Source organism: Rosa rugosa, chromosome 2 (genome assembly GCF_958449725.1).
Source record: "Rosa rugosa chromosome 2, drRosRugo1.1, whole genome shotgun sequence".
In the NCBI taxonomy this organism is placed as follows: domain Eukaryota; kingdom Viridiplantae; phylum Streptophyta; class Magnoliopsida; order Rosales; family Rosaceae; genus Rosa; species Rosa rugosa.
Window position 1 is genome coordinate 33,583,448 of NC_084821.1, and position 10,965 is coordinate 33,594,412.

A 10,965-nucleotide genomic window follows, 5' to 3' on the forward strand; every position below is an offset into this window, starting at 1 on the left:
AAATTAGATAATAAGAACACAGAGATATACACGTTTATAACCAGACATGAGAGAGAGTGCATCATTTCTGGTGCTACTATTGAGAAAGAAGCCATATATGCAGAGAATTGAGAAACATAAGAAATCGAAATTCAAGAATCAAGATTTTTGATCCAAGATCCAAACTTGGATAAAACTTAAAAGAAGAGGGGATTTTTTACTTTCATAAATAAAAGATGCTGAGATGCCACCCTTTTGCATTGAAGAAATTAGAAAGCAGATCTGGATTTTAAGATGAAGAAGATCGGAGGCTTGGTGCGAGAGAGAGAGAGAGAGAGTAAAGCGACTCGGTTTTCTCTTTTAGAAAATTAAGGCACGATTTGCAAAAATGGTGGAAAAACAAAAGTTTTTTAATTCTATAGATGTAAGATGCAATAGCTACAAGATCATATTTCTTGCCACCAAGACGTTTTGCAACATTGGTGAAAATAATTGACTAAGTCAAAGGTGGGGTGATGAATATACTTAGATATTATTACGGTTTTTGTCAATCATGCCAAGCAATCCTCGCTTTACCAATGTTTTTAGAGTATCTCAACTATTTTGAGTATCAATCAATTTTATTATTTATTCTTTTCATTTTTATATATCCTTATTTATATAATTATGATACAAAATAAATTAAAAATTAAAAAAATTAAAACTGCCTAGGCGTTTGGGCACTAGTCTCCTGGCCACCGCCAGACTAGCGCCTAACGATTTTTCGAACCTCGGCGGGGCTAGTCGGTTTTTTTGAGTTGAGCTTCAATCGGATTATGTTTGTCAAAATGTTGCATGCATCGGGTTTTTGAAGGAAATAAATGTGGGAAAGTATAAAATCCTTTTTTATTCAATTACTTATTTTTGTCCACTCACGCTAACGTATTTATGTTTTTCCCCCTGGGCCCTTCGACTTCAAATGCCCAATCTGCAGAATAATTGATTCTATTCGGCATAGTAGGATTCGGGGCATAGCATATGCTACTGTTGTTTTCATATTGTAGGTTAATTATTGAACCTACTTGTATTTTGAATTCTTTTTCTTTTAGACTGCTCTGATAACTTGTGACACAATTGTTTTAAAGTTTGGAAGTTACATTTGTGTATTTGGAATATACTGTATTTTGGTTTTCAGTTATTTATTATGGAGTGGTTGTGATTTAGGGAGTAGGGTGACTCCAGGAGATTAAGGATGGTTTACTAGAAGTGTGAATGTGTTTCTATAGGTTAGGTAGTCCATTTTTAGGGGTGACTCTACTGATTTTTCGATAGAGTTATTCCTTAGGTGGGCCTCACAGGGCCACCTTGGGTTTCAGGGTGAAATCTAGGGCGGGTCCTGTCATAATAGAACTTGGTGGACATTAAAAGAATCAGCTCATTGCCTCACCATCTAGCATTTCGTTGAACAGGTGGAACAGAGTTGTATCATCAAAACCTTTGTTGTTGGTTACCTTCTTGAAGGTATTCATGTGGTCGAAGGGGTCCTTCAGACCGATATATTGGGCGATCTTTAGAGTTTTGTCATAGGCTGGCCTGACAGTTTGCAAGATTCTAACAGTGAATAGGCCAGGATGTGTAGCGAACAGTGGGCTGGTGAGTGGCGCTAGGGCGCTTGTTTCTGCGCGGAGCAGCCTTTCTTCTAACTCCCGTAACTTGTAGGGGATCAAGGTGGTGGCGTCAATGGTGGGTTTGGGATATGCCTGATTGGTAATGGGGGTTGGTTGTTGACGCGACAGTGCTTGGTAAACCATCGCCCTCGGTTGGCTCACGCTGAAGGAGATGTCGAGTGGGTGTGAACGTGTAACGTCCCGTATCTCAATTTACCAGTTTACTAGTCATTTGGACGGTAAATGACAACTACTTTCACTTTGTACCTTGTTTCAATACTTTTAGTGGACCAAAAAGTTGACTTTTTGTTCCAGTCAGTTTTTCAGAAAATTTTCTTCACGAAAGTCGTAGAGGACATTAAACCGAGTCCGTGGATATGTGATACGCTTAAATCAGAGTTCGTATGTGAAAGTTATAGCCAAAAAACTAAAGTTACTATTTGGGATAAATTTGTATATAAAGGGAAAGTTACTATGGTAGGTTTCCATTTCCAGAAACCCACCATGGCAACTCTATCTCTCTCTCTCTCTCCTCCCCCGCGCGCGCTCTCTCTCTCCAGCTCTCTTTCGTTTTTATGTCGATTCACCTCTATCCGGCCACCAATCAGCATGCCACCGGTCTTGTTTGAACTGCCTCCTCCTCCTCCACAAGCCTATAGCAGTGGGTCATGGTATTTTGGCTGGAGAAGAGAGAATTGAAGCCTAGAAGATTATTGTAGCATATTGAGGTTTTCCAGTGATTTCTCCAGATTCCGGCAACCATCGACGACAAAACCGGTCCCAATCAAAAACCCATCCATCAATGATGAATCCCTCCAAGTTTCTTGAAGCAAATCGGAATGTGGAGAACGAATCAAGGATTTGAAGATTTCACTATGCAACCGGCCCTATTTCCGGTCAAACTCGATTTCCAGCAATTCAAGGTATTTTTGGGCTTTGTTGCAGTTGAGAAAGTTGTTTGGATTGTTGAGATGATCTTGCTGCTGGAATTTGGTGGCCCAATTCGGAGTTGGCCGGCAGCACGTGGGCGGTGCATGGAGGTGCGTAAGGTCGGTTCTGGTTTTCTATTTTGGGCTAGTTAAATTAGTTGTGAGTTGTAGAACTTGTAGGTATGAATTTGGTGAAAATTGGAGAAGTTTGTTATCGATTATGAATTTTCGAAGTTTGGAGTTTCGAATGTCGATTTATGGGAATCCGACCTACGCATTTCCCTTGTTTCCGCTATGGAATACTTAAATCAATGGATTGATATTAATGGTGAAGTTTGGGTTGAATCTGGAGAGAAATGGAGATATTGGTTTGTGAGGGGTTTTCGGGTTTCGTTTTAGATTCGTATTTAATTGTCGAATTGTTGTTTACGAAATACAATTTTGTACAGGACGAGGTACCGACACATCGCTCAACGAGGATCCTTACGCTTGGCCACGTTAGCTGTATACTGTGAGTGGACCTTTGATTTAAATGATGCAAGCAAATATTTTCTGAATTATTGATTTATTCATTTATCGTTTCAATTATTGAGCATATATTTTAGTTTCAGATTATAACTTGATTTCAAAAATGAATTGGTTTCGGATTATAATTTGGTTTATTGATTGGATTTCCATCATGATTTTCGGATTTGGATTTATGATTTATGATGATTTTCGACGAGTTATTTTCCGATATGATTTCCAGAATTAAGTATGTTTTTATTCGTCGATTTTGAGATTTCTGGAAGATTTTCGAAAATGAGATTTTCGATGGAATTATATCTATCTATTATTTCTCGCTTATTAGTTTATGGATTCGAGAATATCTTGGCTTGTGGGACACGTTGTTGATTCATGTGATTTCTCATGAGATTTTTCGAGTACGGTTCCTAACCGTACTCGTGCCTTATTGCAAGATTTTGGGGAAGCTTTACTTGTTTTCGGTTTTCTATTGTTCTTCACCATATCTGGGTCAATTTATTTAGTTCTCCTCCTCACGTGGGTGTAGTCAAGCTTATTAGTACTCCTCCCTGCTTACTATGTGTTTGTGGGTGAGTTGAGCATAGAGATTGGGAGGCTCCCTTCATTGCATGGTGATATTATATTCCCCCTATACCCTACTGTTACTTGACTAGCAGGGCTAGTCCGATTTTAGTTTAACCAGCGGGGCTAGACATATGTTCTTGAGTATCAGAGTTTCAATCTTTTATCTGGTTTTGCATGAGCTAAACATCATTAGGATTGTTTTCCTTAATTGTTGCATGCATCAGATTTTTAAAGGAATAAACGTGGGAATGTCTAAATGTGATGCCCCGGAAATTCGTTATTATTTCCGAGGATTTTCCAGAATCTAATTTGTGGTTATTGGACGGTTTCGTGGCTCGTAGATGGAGCGGAAGTGTTTCGGATGAATTTTTATTCGGAAAATAAGAATTTAGGGGTGGCGCAAAGGTTGACTTTTGATACGTTGAGATTCTCCGAAAACTTCCTTCACGAAAGTTGTAGAGCGCGTCGATACGAGTTCGTGGACATGTGGTACGCGTCAATCGGAGTTCGTATGAGAAAGTTATGGCTATTGGAAGAAGTTTCCATTTTAGTATAAATAGGGAATTTCCGGAAATATTTTCATAATTTCATATTTCCATTTCCAGAAGGTTTCCTTTCTCTCTCTTCTCTCTCGGCTGCTACCCTCAGAATCGAAGAAACCCGTTTGACCCGACCCGACCCGGCTTTTCTGGCGAACTGTGGCGGTCTCCGGCGACGAAACTTTCCAGATAGGATCGTCTCCTCCATCTGGTCGTCCCTGTGGTGTCCTCTAGCACCGATTCTCGGTGGTGGCGGCGGTAGAAGACGGCGCAGTTGAGTGTTTTCAGACCCGATCGGTTCTCCGATCTCCGACGTTGGCGGGGCTTCAAGCTGGGCTTGGGGAGCTCAGAGCAGCCTCCTTGTGCGATCTGTGGTGGTTGTTTGGAAGAATTCACGTGAAAACTCAGTTTGGATTACTGTTCATGGCTTGTGAGGTAGTTTTCGATCCCTTACGGTTGTTTTCTGACTTCGAGCTAGTTATGAGATTTTACAAGCATGCTTAGATGAAGAACTTTGATGTTGGGAGTTTTGTGAAATATTGAGTTTTGGCCGGCTGTGGTGGCGTTCCGGCGGTGTTCCGGCCATGTATGGGATTGTTTCTGGTATTATATGTCTTCTACTCGTCGATACGAGCGTTTTGATATATAATACGCATATTTTGGAGTTCGTATGAAATTGTTATGATTTTTACGATTTCATACCGGTTGATTTATTCGATCCGTGAGGATCCGAGCGTCCGATCGACTTGTGGTTGGGACGTATCGATCGTGGATGTATTCCGGAGACTTTGGGAGGTCTCGGATGTGGTTTTGCCTCGATTGGCGCCACTTTGGGGATTTTAGTTCAAAACAGGGGTTTTGAACTTAAATCGTTTGTGAATCGTTGCTAAGTTGAAACCGTATGTGATTAGGTACTTGGGAAGTATTCTTGGACGGTTGTTTTGTGGTTTGGCTGCTTTGTTCTGTATTGAAGACGTTGCGGGAGTTTTAAGGTGAGTAATCTCACAAGGTTCAATTATGAACGGATTTAATTTGTTGATTTTGATTTGCTTTCGAAATGAACTATAGATGATATTAGTGACATTTCTGAGTGGATGACTATGTGTGTACATATATATATATATATATATATATATATATATATATATATATATATATATATATATATATACATATGTATTCATGTTTTGGTGGGTTGCGGATTTATGAAAACAATATGCATGAATTGGTGCGTTTTATTGTTTTGGGTTGTGGCTTTTCGGAAAACAAATGGTGGGAAATGGTATTTCTATTGTTTTGAAAAGTGTTTGAGGAATTGAGAGTCACGGGTTGTGATTTCTCCTTTTGGGTTGATTTAATATTTTGATCCGACGACCGGTGGTCTGAGGATGTGAGAGTCACAGGTTGTGATTTCTCCTTTTGATTTGATTTGACATTTGGGGTCCGGTGCGACTCGTTTAATATTTTGATCTGAGGGTCAGGTTGGCCTAAAGATCCGGGGTTGCAGGTTGCTTCCTCAGGCAATGTATATCGTAAGTTTGAACCTTGGCCGAGGTGACAAGTTACGATATATTCAGTTAGAGCTCTAGTCTGTCTGCCATGGTACCTCATGGATCTAAGTAGGTTACTTACAATTACTGGGTACGTATGTGTTTTGTCCAGGTTGGACTGATTTGGTGTGTTTTGTCCAGGTTGGACTGACTTAACGTGTTTTGTCCAGGTTGGACTGATTTGATGTGTTTTGTCCAGGTTGGACTGATTTGGCGTGTTTTGTCCAGGTTGGACTGATTTAATGTGTTTTGTCCAGGTTGGACTAAAGGAATCATATGCTATTTGTTAGGTTAACAATAGGTATGATTGATGTGCGTATGTGTTTGTCCAGGTTGGACCGTTTTGATGTGTTTTATCCAGGTTGGATCGATTTATCATAATTGAATTGTTAGGTTAACGATTTATATGATTTTGCCACTGTGTGACTTTTGTGATTTCCTTTTGGGAAAAGAGTATTGTTTTGGGAAGCATGGTATGTTTTCCTTATTCTCGAGTCGAAAGGTTTTCCTCATGTTTGGTGTGAGTTGTGCGGGCTTTTATCCCGTGATTTGGTGTGAGTTGTTTTTGAGTTACTCATACGGGCTTGCAAAAGCTTACCGGGTTTGTTGTGTGACAACCCGGTGCACTATTCAAACGGTGTAGGGGTTAATCCTGCAGGTCAGGGAAATCGTGGCTGAAGCTGAGGTAGCTTGTTGGTAGCAGAACTGGTAGGAAGCAATTTTGATTTGGCTTTGCCATTTTTATGACTTCCGCTTTGTAGTAAACTTTGAGGAGCTTTTACATTTTATCTTGTTGTTGACAATTTAATTCGTAAGCTTATGTAATATATGACTCTGTGGGCGGGTCAATATTGACATAGTGGGTTCAGAGCATCAATATGTTTATTGTGTAAAGGGAAAAAGTTTTCCAGGTATTTGGTATTGATGGCTGAACGTTCACGCATGTATAATTATGGGATTATATATCGATTTTTACTTATGTTAAAAATCAGGGGCGTGACACTAAAATCCCTTTTCTTTACAATTACTTATTTTTTTCTCCGCTCACGCTAACGTTTTTATGTGCTTTCCTCCTGGGCTCTTCAGTTTCAAATGCCCAGTTGCAGAGTAGCTAGTTCGGCATGGTAGGATTCGGGGCATAGCATCTGCTGCTGTTGTATTCCTTATTGTAAGTTACTTGTTAAACCTACTTGTATCTTAAATTATTTTCCTCTTTTAGATTGCTCTGATAACCTGTGGGACAATTGTTGTAAAGTTTGGGAATTTTATTTGTGTATTTGGAATATGTTGTATTTCAGATTTCAGTTGCTTACTGTGGAGTTGTTGTGATTTGGGGAGCAGGGTGGCTCCAGGAGAATAAGGATGGTTTATTATAAGTGTGAATGTGTTTTCTACAGGTTTTGGGTAGTCCACTTTTAGGGGTGACTTTGCAGAATTTTAGGTAGAGTTATTCCTAAGGTGGGCCCCACAAGGCCACCTCGGATTTCAGGGTGAAATTTGGGGTAGGTCCTGTCAGAACAGTTGTGTAGACCCCAGTCCCCCTAACTAAGGAGGGTTGAGCGACACGCCCATGTGCAGCACTTGAGTTGTTGGTGTCGGTCTTACCCTAGTTCTGATGTTTGCATTAGGCCTCGCACTTTGCTACTGTGCGCTTAGTGCTATGTTGATGCTGCCTCCCAACGTCTTCTTCAACTCATCGAATTTTGACAACAACTCCGTCACGTGGTTAAGAGCTGCTGCCTTTTCTTTTCACTCCTCTACCATGGCCAGCTCAAGCTTGGTGGCTACTGCCCAGGTTGTCCTCCACCACAGAGTGGAGTAAGGGATTATCTGGAGTGACAACTTGGAGTTGACCATCAATGTTAGCTGGGGTATCAAACGCCAGTGCACTCGCTATGAGCGCTGAAGGATTGATGGGTTGAGGGTTGGCGGGCTTTTTCGAATGATTGACTACTCTTTCCTCATTGCCATTTATCATGGTAGTCTTTAGCTCAAGGTTCCCACAGACTGGGCCAATGTTAATGCTCAAGATTCAGGGGTTAGCCTGATCTTGTGAACGCGGACGGGGGTTCGGAGGTCTCGGTTGATTTGGTGAAGGTAAGCGTCCGAATTACCTGTCAAGTAATATAAACTGATGTCGAGAGGAAGACAGCGGTTGGAGGTCTTCACTCCTCCGATGCCTAAGCTAGTCAATGTATTTATGTTGACAGAATGACGTTAGGTAAGTTATTAATGCGTAGTGAATGAGGAGAGAGGAGTGAACCTTTTATAGGTGGAAGGGAGAGTGAACTTCATTTGGTCTCTGACGTAGAATTGATAGGGATCAGTATGTGTCTTCTAATGACTCTGTGAGGCTGTCTTGAAATGGCGTGTGGCGGTGCGTCGAGGATGATCTCGGCCCCTGAGCCTGAACTCAGGAAATAGTCGCCTGCTGGTGTTCCCAGTGGTTACACCTATGGAGAGGTTCGAACATGTAGAGGTGACCTCGAATCCTAGCTAATTATGCTTGACAATGTTGTGCATGTACATGATATATTTAATTTAGGACTAATTTCAGTTTACCCCCCTGAGGTTAGGGGTCGTCATCATGTTAGTCCCTCTAATTTCAATTTAATCATGTTAGTCCCTGTACTCTCAAATTTCATCATCCGTGTCCAATTTGGACCGTTAAGTCTGACTTTTGAGGGCTAAAATGGTCATTTCAAGACCAAAAAAAAAAACTAAAAAAAAAAAAAGATTTTTTTTCTTTTTTTCGTTTTTTTTTTTGCATTTTTTTTCTGTTTTTTTTTTTTTGCATTTTTTTTTCTTGTTTTTTTTTTCTTCGCTTATTATTATTATTATTTTTTTATAATTTTGTCTTCAACCTATACACCACAAGTTATAATAGGTTTATAAAAACAAAAAAAAAATACTCTAGGTGGTTAAAAAGCTGCTCGCTGGTCTACGATATTTGTGATATATCTCCGATAAAGCGAAAAATTTTAGGATATATCTGTAAAATATATTTATAAAATATAATAGGTTTATAAAGTGAAGAATAATAGGATATATCCCCAACAAAGTGAAGAAATATCTGTAAAATATGATTAAAAAAATAAATACAGATATTTCTTCACTTTATTGGGGATATATCCTAAAATTCTTCGCTTTATCGGAGATATACCACAAGTTATAATAGGTTTATAAAAACAAAAACAAAAAATACTCTAGGTGTTTCTTTTTTATTTTTTTATTTTTTATTTTTATAAATTTTTTCTTCAACCTATACACCACAAGTTATAATAGGTTTATAAAAAAAAAAAAAAAAAAAACTCTAGGTGGTTAAAAAGTCGCTCGCTGGTCTACGATATTTGTGATATATCTCCGATAAAGTGAAAAATTTTAGGATATATTTGTAAAATATATCTATAAAATATAATAGGTTTATAAAGTGAAGAATAATAGGATATATCCCCAATAAAGTGAAGAAATATTTGTAAAATATGATTAAAAAAATAAATACAGATATTTCTTCACTTTATTGGGGATATATCCTAAAATTCTTCGCTCGCTGGTCTACGATATTTGTGGAACATCTCCGATAAAGCGAAGAATTTTAGGATATATCCCCAATAAAGTGAAGAAATATCTGTATTTATTTTTTTAATCATATTTTATAGATATTTCTTCACTTTATTGAGGATATCTTAAAATTCTTCACTTTATAAACCTATTATATTTTACAGATATATCCTAAAATTTTTCGCTTTATCGGAGATATATCACAAATATCGTAGACCAGCGAGCGGCTTTTTAACTACCTATAGTATTTTTTTTTTGTTTTTATAAACCTATTATAACTTGTGGTGTATAGGTTGAAGACAAAATTATAAAAAAATAATAATAATAATAAGCGAAGAAAAAGAAAATAAAAACAAGAAAATAAAAAAAATGCAAAAAAAAAAAACGAAAAAAAAATAAAATTTAGTTTTTTTTTTGTCTTGAAATGACCATTGTAGCCCTCAAAAGTCAGACTTAACGGTCCAAATTGGACGGAATAGTAGAAATTGGACACGGATGATGAAATTTGAGAGTATAGGGACTAACATGATTAAATTGAAACTAGAGGGACTAACATGATGACGACCCCTAACCTCAGGGGGGTAAACTGAAATTAGTCCTTTAATTTAAGTGTCTATTTGTGGGTTGGTATTTTTGTGCAATCAGTGTGTAAATGGTCATTGTCTATTGTAGCCTATTGTAGGTCATTGTCTATCGATATACTTCTGAACTTCTAAAGTAGGCCAAAAAAATTTCCTTTAAATCGACACCAGTTGGACAAGGAATGTGTAGTAAATCACTAAACTCTTAATGATCAGTTTCATCTTAAAACTTCGTAACTGAGCATAAAGTTGTAAGCACATCTATGTATGTATGCATGAGAATATTACCAATGATTATGAGAATTTTGCAAATAAAAGGTAAACACATCTATGGAAACAAAACGATCAAGTTTAATAGTGATAGGTTTTTTTTTACTTTCTTTTTTATTGCAATTGCCTGATAGTTCCTAGTGGAAAAGAACTTGGGTTTTTGTCCATTTACCCCATTTCTAAGGATTTTTTTCCCACTAACCCCATTAAGTTTTTTAATTCCCTCTTACCCAATACACTCTAAGGGAGTCTTCCCTAATACCCCATTAAGATTTTTTTTTTGTGTTTTAAAATTTTTTTAATACCATTTTACCCCTCACCTCTTTGTTACTTAGAGAGAGAGAGAGAGAGAAAATGGAAGAGAGAGAAACCATAGGAGACTTCGCCGGAGCCGGTCACCGGTCGCCGGATTCTGGCCAACTTTCGCCGGATTCCGGTCACCGGCTGCCGCCCACCGGATTTTTCTGAAAACCTCTATTCCCCTCCAATAGAGGGGCAATAGACGTCTATTGCCCCCTAATAGAACTTTCGGTAGCCGGAATGGGAACTAATCTTTCTAATATTAGACAAATAAAACTTTGATTAAAGAAAAAAAAGAGGTAACTACATCAATTCAAAACATATATTGCCCCCCAATAGACATTCAAAATTTCTTTTCTTTCCTTCTGTCCCGTTACTTAAAAAAAAAAAAAAAAAATCTGATTTGGGCACCTAGGTTCAAGAGCTGCGTTTCTCGCCGGTGGTCCGACCGGAGCTTCGACCAGAGAGGTAGCTTCGAGCGGAGCTAACAGGGACGGACCCAATCTTCTTCTTCTCCCTTC